The sequence below is a fragment of the Triticum urartu genome, unplaced genomic scaffold (genome assembly GCF_056163025.1).
Source record: "Triticum urartu cultivar PI428250 unplaced genomic scaffold, HENAU_Tu73 scaffold953, whole genome shotgun sequence".
Taxonomy (NCBI): Eukaryota; Viridiplantae; Streptophyta; class Magnoliopsida; order Poales; family Poaceae; genus Triticum; species Triticum urartu.
This window is the reverse complement of record NW_028261148.1, coordinates 1-12500: the sequence shown is the minus strand read 5'-3', so window position 1 is coordinate 12500 and position 12500 is coordinate 1.

Below are 12500 nucleotides of genomic sequence, written 5' to 3'. Positions count from 1 at the left end.
CTAAAAGGTGGAATAGCGATTTTCGAACCATTTCCTATAAGAGAATGGTTTCCATTACTTTGAGAAATGGATTCTTATATCAAACTATAGCTATTGCATTAAAGAAGAAAAGAAACTAATAGAAGTCGAAGACGCGGAATGATAGTGAATAGAGAGAAAGATTCTTCTGATTTTCTTGTTTCTATCTACTAGACGCCGTAGAGAATTGAGAATTTTCATGTCTTTCAATTCTCGTACTCGTAATTGGAAAGTTATGGAAGGAGACCCATCATTTTGCAATGAAAACAACATATAAAACTCTGGACAATTTCGAAATCAGGCCAAGCGTCTTAATACATATGCAAAAAAATTCATTATTGGCCCACCATTGATTAGAAGATTTAGCTTGTATGAATCGCTATTGGTTTGATACGAATAATGACAATCGTTTCAGTATGTTAAGGATACAGATGTATCCACAATTCATTTAGAGTTACTTAATAGTCTATTTCTTATACCATATCTCTATCCCGTGAAATTCTCGAGCCAAAAGATGGATGCATATGCTGTGTTTCATTTTGCTAAATGATATCAATTAAATGGTGTATCAATTCCATAAATTGCATATAGCAATAAATAAATCAGCAAAATTCTTTCTAATATTTTAGATAGAAGAAACATTTCTTCTATCTAAAATATTAGAAAGAATGTACCCTTCTATCCAAATCCAATTTGCATCGATAAAATAAATCCAAATTCCAGTAGTAGATGAATAATTGCAAATTTGTGTGTGTACGAGATTAGAATAACTTCAAAATAACTGACATAATTTTGTATTTTTCCTGATCAGAAAAATACATGAAAAAGAAAGGAGGTAGAAAAATTTTTGGATTTATGGTTAAAGAAGAAAAAGAAGAAAACAGGGGTTCTGTTGAATTTCAAGTATTCAGTTTCACCAATAAGATACGGAGACTTGCTTCACATTTGGAATTACACAAAAAAGATTTTTCATCGGAAAGAGGTCTACGAAGACTTTTGGGAAAACGTCGACGTTTGCTGGCTTATTTGGCAAAGAAAAATAGAGTACGTTATAAGAAATTAATCGGTCAGTTGAATATTCGGGAGCAGTAATTTAATCGTTCAAATTTTTTTCTTGTTTTATTATTTTTTTAGTAGTCTTATAGTAGTCTTAGATTTTTCATTTTGATGAGCCTCGCTTTGAGGAATTCATGGAATAATCCATTTTCATGGAATAATGAATTAAGGAAGAAAGGATATGAGTCTACCGCTTACAAGAAAAGATCTCATGATAGTCAATATGGGCCCTCAACACCCATCAATGCATGGTGTTCTTCGACTGATCGTTACTCTCGATGGTGAGGATGTTATTGATTGTGAACCCATATTAGGGTATTTACACAGAGGAATGGAAAAAATCGCGGAAAACCGAACTATTATACAATACTTACCTTATGTAACAAGGTGGGATTATTTAGCTACTATGTTTACAGAAGCAATAACAGTAAATGCACCAGAATTCTTGGAGAATATTCAAATACCACAAAGAGCCAGCTATATTAGGGTAATTATGTTAGAATTAAGCCGGATAGCTTCTCACTTGCTATGGCTTGGACCTTTTATGGCGGATCTCGGCGCACAGACTCCTTTTTTCTATATTTTTAGAGAGAGAGAATTAATATATGATCTATTTGAAGCTGCTACAGGTATGCGAATGATGCACAATTACTTTCGCATCGGAGGAGTAGCCGCCGATCTACCTTATGGATGGATCGATAAATGTTTAGATTTCTGTGATTATTTTTTACGCGGAGTTGTTGAATATCAACAACTTATTACACAGAATCCAATTTTTTTAGAGCGAGTTGAAGGAGTAGGTTTTATTAGCGGAGAAGAAGCAGTAAATTGGGGCTTATCGGGACCGATGTTACGAGCTTCTGGAATACAATGGGATCTTCGTAAAGTAGATCCTTATGAGTCTTACAACCAATTTGATTGGAAAGTCCAATGGCAAAAAGAAGGGGATTCGTTAGCTCGCTATTTAGTACGAATTGGTGAAATGAGGGAATCCATCAAAATAATTCAACAAGCTGTAGAAAAAATTCCTGGAGGACCTTATGAAAATTTAGAAGTCCGACGCTTTAAGAAAGAAAATAATTCTGAATGGAATGATTTTGAGTATAAATTTCTTGGTAAAAAACCTTCGCCCAATTTTGAATTGTCAAGACAAGAGCTTTATGTAAGAGTAGAAGCCCCAAAAGGTGAATTAGGGATTTATCTAGTAGGAGATGATAGCCTTTTCCCCTGGAGATGGAAAATCCGTCCACCCGGGTTTATTAATTTGCAAATTCTTCCTCAGCTAGTTAAAAAAATGAAATTGGCTGATATCATGACGATATTAGGTAGTATAGATATCATTATGGGGGAAGTTGATCGTTGAAATGATAATAGATAGGGTAGAGGTAGAAACTATCAATTCTTTTTCGAAATTGGAATTATTAAAAGAAGTCTATGGACTGATATCGATTCTACCCATTTTGACCCTCCTTTTGGGAATAACAATAGAGGTACTCGTAATTGTGTGGTTAGAAAGAGAAATATCTGCGTCGATACAACAACGTATTGGTCCTGAATATGCTGGCCCCCTGGGCCTGCTTCAAGCTATAGCAGATGGGACTAAGCTACTTTTTAAAGAAGATATTCTGCCATCCCGAGGAGATATTTCTTTATTTAGCATTGGACCCTCTATAGCAGTCATATCAGTTTTATTAAGTTTTTTAGTTATCCCTTTGGGATATCATTTTGTTTTAGCCGATCTTAGTATTGGTGTTTTTTTATGGATTGCCATTTCAAGTATAGCTCCTATTGGTCTTCTTATGGCAGGATATAGCTCAAATAATAAATATTCTTTTTCAGGCGGTCTACGAGCTGCTGCTCAATCCATTAGTTATGAAATACCATTAACTTTTTGTGTGCTAGCAATATCTCTACGTGTGATTCGTTAAAATAGATCTTTTTCCTATAAAATCCATTAACTATTTATATTCCTTTTCTTATTTAGTATTTGGGTTGGTAAGTTAAACTAGATAGCTATATGAGTGAAACAAAACAGCTTATAAATTTGTAGTAAAAAGAAAAAATCTCATTTCCTACGTACAAGAAAAAAGTGGAAGTAAACATAAGCAGTGTAAACTCTTTATCCCAAGGTTGATATTTTTTAATTAGTCATCATATCTTGAAGCGGCCAAGAATAAAGGATTCACGATATGGAATTCCATTACTAGAATACTCCTAGTTATTACTATAACTTAATAATCCATAAGAAGAATCCACCAAAAGTTAGTGAAGGGTTAGGAACACTAAAGTACATAAAGGATTAGTAATGGAAAATCTAAAACATTAGAGATTTTTGCCCATAAAAGGAATCATAATAAGGACTTGCAATTTGTAGAAATTATCAAGTAGTACTTTCTTCGGATTCCGATCCAGAGTATGTTCCCATTCACTTGTTAAGGAAATGGCTATCAAGAACGAATTAACCCTTTATCCATTTTTTCTTTTTAAATACCCCCTCCCTGGGGAAAGAAGAATAGTAAAAAAGATATGGAGTGCACTAGAAAAAATTTTCATTATTTCCTTCCTCTATCCATATTCATGCAGAATTGCTCATGAACTAATACCCAACTCTTTCCATTTATTAATTGAATTCCTATAACAAGTAACAAGTGTTTTATTCCAAGATTAAGTTATTACTGAACAAAGAAAAATTTTCATTATATTATAAAGGATGAGATCAATTCGGAAGCGCTTTTTCTTATTCTAGCAGACGGAATTCCTTTGGTCTAATTTAGGACTTTCAAATCTATTTTATTTTATCTAATTCTATCTACGCCCCCGGGGCTAGGAACAAAACAGTCCTTTCCTTTTTCTGATCATAGAGAAGCCGTATGAAGCTAAGGTTTCATGTACGGTTTTGAAATAGCGGTGGGAACTGTGATGTTATCACCGACTATGATTATCTAACAGTTCAAGTACAGTTGATATAGTTGAAGCACAGTCAAAATACGGTTTTTTTGGATGGAATATTTGGCGTCAGCCTATAGGTTTTCTGGTTTTTTTAATTTCTTCTTTGGCAGAATGTGAAAGATTACCCTTTGATTTACCAGAAGCGGAGGAAGAATTAGTAGCAGGTTACCAAACTGAATATTCCGGTATCAAATATGGTTTATTTTATCTTGTTTCTTACCTAAATTTATTAGTTTCTTCTTTATTTGTAACAGTTCTCTACTTGGGCGGGTGGAATTTATCTATTCCCTATATATCCTTTTTTGATTTTTTCCAAATGAATAAAGCAGTTGGAATTTTGGAAATGACAATGGGTATATTTATTACATTAACTAAAGCTTATTTATTTCTCTTCATTTCTATCACAATAAGATGGACTTTACCGAGGATGAGAATGGATCAGTTATTAAATCTTGGATGGAAATTTCTTTTACCTATTTCCCTGGGCAATCTCTTATTAACAACCTCTTCTCAACTTGTTTCACTATAAATAAGATAATACAATAATAGTAAGAATATTTTCAACACAAAAGCTCTCTCAAACAAGAGAAAGAAACATATCTTTTTCATAGATATTTAGAATGAATATGTTCCCTATGGTAACTGGGTTCATGAGTTATGGTCAACAAACAATACGTGCTACAAGGTACATAGGTCAAAGTTTCATAACTACCTTATCCCACACAAATCGTTTACCTATAACGATTCACTACCCTTATGAAAAATCAATTACACCAGAGCGTTTCCGAGGGCGAATCCACTTTGAATTTGATAAATGTATTGCTTGTGAAGTATGTGTTCGCGTATGTCCGATAGATTTACCCGTTGTGGATTGGAGATTTGAAAAGGATATTAAAAGAAAACAATTGCTTAATTATAGTATTGATTTCGGAGTTTGTATATTTTGTGGCAATTGTGTTGAGTACTGTCCAACAAGCTGTTTATCAATGACTGAAGAATATGAACTTTCTACCTATGATCGTCATGAATTGAATTACAATCAAATTGCTTTAAGTCGGTTACCAATCTCCATAATGGGAGATTACACAATTCAAACAATTAGGAATTCGTCTGAAAGTAAAATAAACAAAGAAAAATCTTCGAATTCAAGAACGATTACTGATTACTAAACTTTGATTTTGTCTTTCTGTTATAAAAATCTAATAATTCTTTATTAAACTTTAAAATTAAACTATAAAGAAAAACGAAAAACTACTGCTTATTGGAAATTATTTCTTATTTTAAATCAGACTAGATTTTCGTGATATAATATAATTTATAACTATAAGTTTATACACAAAAAAATACCCTAATCCTTTTTTCCTTCCTTGAATCCTTTAGTTTTAGTCAGTTCATGAAAAATTTTATACTATTAATTTCTTTTTATCCATAATGGATTTACCTGGACCAATACATGAGATTCTTATGCTATTTGGGGGATTTGTTCTTCTACTAGGGGGTCTAGGAGTAGTATTACTTACCAACCCCATTTATTCTGCCTTTTCGCTGGGATTAGTTCTTGTTTGTATATCCTTATTCTATTTTTTATTAAATTCCTACTTTGTAGCTGTCGCACAACTTCTTATTTATGTGGGAGCCATAAATGTCTTGATCATATTCGCTGTAATGTTCGTAAATGGCTCAGAATGGTCTAAAGATAAGAATTATTGGACTATTGGAGATGGGTTCACTTCACTCGTTTGTATAACTATTGTTTTTTCACTAATGACTACTATCCCAGATACGTCGTGGTATGGAATTCTTTGGACTACAAGATCAAACCAAATAGTAGAACAGGGTCTCATAAATAATGTTCAACAAATTGGAATTCATTTAGCAACCGATTTTTATCTTCCGTTTGAACTCATTTCCATAATTCTTCTAGTTTCTTTAATAGGTGCAATTACTATGGCTCGGCAATAAGAAAACTTAGAAAAAGTACAAATTATAAGAATTGCAAATCTAAAATAAATAACTAAAGAATCACAATTTTGATTTAGTAAAATCCATCTACTGCCAACAAATACCTCCTTTTTTTTTTTTTTTTTTTTCTTTTGTTGTGTAATTGTTCTATTGTAATTAATTGAATCGGTTCAATTCTTGCCCTCATATTGAAATGAATCGAGATTGATAAGGAGTTAGTTAATGATGTTTGAGCATGTACTTTTTTTGAGTGTCTATTTATTTTCGATTGGTATCTATGGATTGATCACAAGCCGAAACATGGTTAGAGCTCTAATATGTCTTGAACTTATACTGAATTCAATTAATCTAAATCTCGTAACATTTTCTGATCTATTTGATAGTCGCCAATTAAAAGGAGATATTTTCGCAATTTTTGTTATAGCCCTTGCAGCTGCTGAAGCCGCTATTGGACTATCCATTCTTTCTTCCATCCATCGTAATAGGAAATCCACTCGTATCAATCAATCTAATTTATTGAATAATTAGACTTTTGAATAATTAGACATAGAATCCTCTAAACAAAGGCGCACATATTAAAATAAATAGAAATCAATACTATTTTCTTAGTATTATTTGAGAATATCCATTTTTTTTAGTAGATTATTGCATAGTATTCTTTTTCACTTAAATGAATTTTTGTATTTGTAATTCATTGATATTGCAATTTGAATATTGCAATAATTTATATTGAAAAGACGATAGCCAATTTATTGGCTAATTCGAATTCGTCTGTACAATTCGTAAAATTCTTTCTTATTTCTTATTTATTGTTGAAATCCAAAATTAAAGTCTCTTGGCTCTCTTCACGCTTTCTCACAAACAGATTAAAAAATAGATTTTTTTTTTTGAAGTTTGGATAAACCATTGCTTCGTCTGGTGTCTACAATACATATGACTCATTATAGTACTAATTTCATTTTTACCAGATCGAAAAATTTTATGTTGAAAAGAAAAATTTATAGATCCAATGTCACATTCCGTAAAAATTTACGATACATGTATAGGATGCACTCAATGTGTACGAGCTTGTCCAACAGATGTATTAGAAATGATACCCTGGGATGGATGTAAAGCCAAGCAAATTGCTTCCGCGCCGAGAACCGAAGATTGTGTGGGTTGTAAGAGATGTGAATCTGCCTGCCCGACAGATTTTTTAAGTGTCCGCGTTTATTTAGGGCCTGAAACAACACGTAGCATGGCTCTATCTTATTGATACGTTACAAAAAACTTCACTCGAATCGTCTGATTCCTCTTTACCGAAGAAGCCTGTGCTCGAAATAATCGAGCACGGGCTTTTCTGGTCAAAACGTATCTTGTCTTTATCACTTTATCATGAGTTATTTTCCTTGGTTAACAATACTTGTTGTTTTGCCGATATTTGCAGGTTCATTAATTTTCTTTTTACCTCATAAGGGAAACAAAGTCGTTAGGTGGTATACTATATCTATTTGTTTATTAGAATTCCTTCTAATGACTTATGCGTTCTGTTATCATTTCCAACTGGAGGATCCCTTAATCCAATTAAAGGAGGATTATAAATGGATAGATGTCTTCGATTTCCACTGGAGATTGGGAATCGATGGACTTTCATTAGGATCTATTTTATTGACAGGATTTATCACTACTTTAGCTACTTTAGCAGCTTGGCCAATTACACGGAATTCGCGATTATTCTATTTCCTGATGCTCGCAATGTATAGTGGTCAAATAGGATTATTTTCTTCGCGAGACCTTTTACTTTTTTTTATCATGTGGGAGTTAGAATTAATTCCTGTTTACTTACTTTTATCCATGTGGGGGGGGAAGAGGCGTCTATATTCAGCTACAAAGTTTATTTTGTATACTGCAGGCGGTTCCATTTTTTTCTTAATCGGAGTTCTGGGTATGGGCTTATATGGTTCCAACGAACCAGGATTAGATTTGGAAAGATTAATTAATCAATCATACCCTGCAACCTTGGAAATACTTTTATATTTTGGCTTCCTTATTGCTTTTGCTTATGCTGTCAAATTGCCGATTATACCCCTACATACGTGGTTACCAGATACCCATGGGGAAGCACATTATAGTACATGTATGCTTTTAGCGGGAATATTATTAAAGATGGGAGCATATGGATTGATTCGGATCAACATGGAATTGTTACCTCATGCTCATTATCTATTTTCGCCCTGGTTAGTAATAATAGGAGCGATCCAAATAATCTATGCAGCTTCAACTTCTCTTGGTCAACGAAATTTCAAAAAAAGAATAGCTTATTCCTCTGTATCTCACATGGGTTTCATAATTATAGGAATTGGTTCCATAACCAACATTGGACTCAATGGAGCTATTTTACAAATATTATCCCATGGATTTATTGGTGCTACACTTTTTTTCTTGGCAGGAACCGCTTCTGATAGAATGCGTCTTGTTTATCTCGAAGAACTGGGGGGAATATCTATCCCAATGCCTAAAATTTTTACCATGTTTAGTAGCTTTTCAATGGCTTCTCTTGCCTTACCAGGAATGAGTGGTTTTGTCGCAGAATTAGTAGTATTTTTTGGACTAATTACTAGTCCAAAATTTCTGTTAATGCCAAAAACACTAATTACTTTTGTAATGGCAATTGGAATGATATTAACTCCTATTTATTTATTATCTATGTTACGCCAGATGTTCTATGGATACAAGCTATTTAATGTTCCAAACGCAAATTTTGTGGATTCTGGACCACGAGAACTCTTTATTTTAATCTGTATCTTTTTACCAGTAATAGGAATTGGTATTTATCCAGATTTTGTTCTCTCCCTATCCGTTGACAGGGTAGAGGCTCTCTTATCCAATTATTATCCTAAATAGGTTTGCTTTTTTTTACTCGTCTGCTCTATTAATGCAGAAATAAGTAAAAAAGTATATAATGCAGAAATAAGTAAAAAAGTATAATTAGATCTATCTCGAATTTTTGAGAACCCTTTGATAAGGCGTTCAAGGGGTTCTCAAATAAAACATAAAAGTAAAAACCTTCATTTCATGAAGGTTTTATTTTATGTAATCATTTAGGTTGTTAATGGTAAAACGAACCATAACTAATGTAAGCCTATTCCTAATTGACTTTATACCAAAATAACAAATCCAAAATTATAAGAAATCCTATCAAAGCTATAAGTGCAGAATTCGTACCCTTCCAATTTGGATTTGTTCTACTATGTAAATAAATTGCGAATATGGTCCAAGTAATAAATGCCCAAGTTTCCTTAGGATCCCAATTCCAATAGGATCCCCAGGCCTCATTAGCCCATACTGCTCCACAAAGAATACCTACGGTTAAAAGGGTAAATCCTAGGCTAATGACACGATAACTCCAAGAATCCAAACGCTCGTTAATTGATATTTGTAATAATTTGGGAAATGAAGGGGACAGAGGTTCTTTTTTAAAGCACTTCTTTTTGCATAAAAATATTTAATATCACTAAAGAAAAATGTTTTATTTAAAACATTCTTTTTTTCTTTTTAGAAAAAGAAATGGAAATTATTTCGAAATCTAATGATTAGAATAGCGGCAGATAATAAGGATCCGCACAAAAAGAGTTGCATAGCTTAATAACATCATACTGACATGCATCATTAACCACTGAGATTGTAGAGCAGGTACTAGTATCGTGGATTGATGCATTTCAGTTAAAAGACCCGATGTGGCAAAGCCTTGCGTTAAAATAGTACTTGGCGTAGTTATTGTGCTTAAATCATTTTTTAGAGTTCTGTATTTTAGGAATGGTATGAAGAATATACAGGGCCCATGAAAGGGAAGATCAATGACTCATATAAATTACTTAATGGAAAATGTCCCCGAGGAAGCCCAACGAGAAACTAAGAATCCTGTTATAGAGAAAAAAGTAACTATCATTCCTTTTTCTGACGAATCGCGTACTCCTCCAAGTTCACGAACTAATAAGGTTATAAAATGAATCGTAATCACAATTGAAATCGTTGAGAAAGAGATATGAGTTAGCTATATGTTCTAAAGTTGCAAATAGCAGCATAAGGGGAAGGTCCCATTACAAAATTGTAAATTTCGAATTGATTTCTAATCTATTGTATTCTTTTTCAAGAATGCCGCCACTCGGATTCGAACCGAGATGCTTGAGCACTGCTTCCTAAGAGCAGCGTGTCTACCAATTTCACCATGGCGGCTAACTTCAAATAATAGGTAACTTAAAAGAATAATAGCTATTATCTTGGGAATCGTCGATATTGGGAAAGTCCATAAAATTTAGGAACATTAGAGTTTTCATTAAAATAGACTTCGTTTGGTAGTATCGTTTCCATTTTTTTTTTTTACAATAAACTCTTGCTTTGCCCAATAGAAACACAAACACTGCTTGAAAGAGTTGGAACTTCTTTTTTCTCTAACTTGCAATTATAGAACTAATTTTTTCTAATTAATTTCCCCCTTTACATTTTGAAAATTCTTTTCAATACAATGAAAAAAATCCAAAAGGGTTTCTATTTAATGATGAAATTAAAATAAAATGGATAAATAGAAAAGGCTTTTTTGGATTTTTTAAAAATTTTCTAGAATGAAAGTCTTTATGCTCTTATTAATAAGATTTACTAACCTTATGATTTTGGAGAAGATAGGTGGAAGTTGTAAGTCCTATTGTAAGAATCACTCCACTTTTCATAATTTTCCTAATAGAATATGAGGATTCTATTAGGAAAATTATGAAAAGTTCATTGATAGGAAAAGAATACTTAGCACACAGTATACCAAACAAAAACTTTTTTTTTCTTGTATATATAAGATAAGAGGGGTTTTTTTGTTCTAAGAATATTGTACCGAGTAATTCGACACATAAAAGTACATTCAAAGAAGAATCTCCAAATTATTAAATAATTGGAATTCTTTTTTGATAAGTCAATTCATATTATTCCAAAAATCTTATTATTTGTTTGTTGCCCAGAAAAACCCTTTGGTTTTGGATGCTCATTACCGCTCGAAAAATGATCTTGATTTTACTAAAGAATAAGATTGTACTATGGAAAAATAAGTCTTTTTCTTCCAAATATTTTTACGAATACGCTTTTTTGACATTGAAGTACGTTTTTTTGGAACTGCCATTCGAAAAAGGAAATTACTTTTTTCTAGTTGTATGTGAAAGACATCTATTGCTGCAAATCAATCCTTCTTTCTTCTTTTTATTAGTATTTATACTTAGATACTGAAAGATACTTAAATTTTGAATTATTTTTTACTTCATTTTGTCTAATGCGGATAAGACAACAAGAATTTTTTTAACATTTTTTCTTTATATATTTTATACTTTTTTTTTATAATATAGAATATATAGAAGGGTTTCTCATTTAAATCTATTTATATCTATTTATATATCAAGTATACTCCATATATAGATATATGGTATGGAAGCCTATCCCCCATATAAGATAAGACGGGGGGATAAAAAGAAGGGAAAATGAAAATAGTTAATTAAGTTCAGAATGGTATTCCATAAAGGAAAGGAATTCCAATCAAAAACACAAAAATACTGAGTCTCTTAAACAAGACATTCTAAAACTTAGGTAATTTATAGTCATTAGAATTTTAGTTCTATATGAAGTAAGGACTATTCGATAATTTCTTTATAAACATAGGTTTTTCATTGGAATTCACTCAATCAGTTAATTATGGAACAAGAGAGCTGTTTCATCTTTGTTTTAAAGAAATATAAAAATTGAATTATGAATAGAAAGTAAAAATGATTCCACTTTTTTTTTTTTATTTTTATAAATATCTTTATTTAGTTAATAAAATAACTTCGTTACCCTAGTTATTTTATTAAACTTTTTTTAATTTAACCAACTAAACCCATTCTTAATTTTTAATTATTTCAATGAGATAAATTTTGGAAAAATTAAGAATTTTCAGTATTTTTTTCTTATTCTTTTTATTTATTCTTTCAGAAAGAGATAAGAATTGGTTTGGTGAATCGGAAACAATTTTTATAGAAAATTGAAGTAAAAATTGAAGTAAAAATTGCAATTTCTTTTCTTATGGAACATACATATCAATATGCATGGGTAATCCCTCTTCTCCCCACTTCCAGTTATTATGTCAATGGGATTTGGCCTTATTCTTATTCCGACAGCAACAAAAAATCTTCGTCGCATATTGGGCTTTTCCTAGTGTTTTACTCTTAAGTATAGCTATGGTATTCTCAGTTCAACTGTCTATTCAACAAATAAATGGAAGTTCGATCTATCAATATCTATGGTCTTGGACCGTCAATAATGATTTTTCTTTAAGAATTTGGATACTTGATTGACCCACTTACTTCTATTATGTTAATACTAATTACTACTGTAGGAATCCTGGTTCTTATTTATAGTGATGGTTATATGTCTCACGATGAAGGATATTTGAGATTTTTTGTTAATATAAGTTTTTTCAATACTTCCATGTTGGGATTGGTTACTAGCTCCAATTTGATACAAAT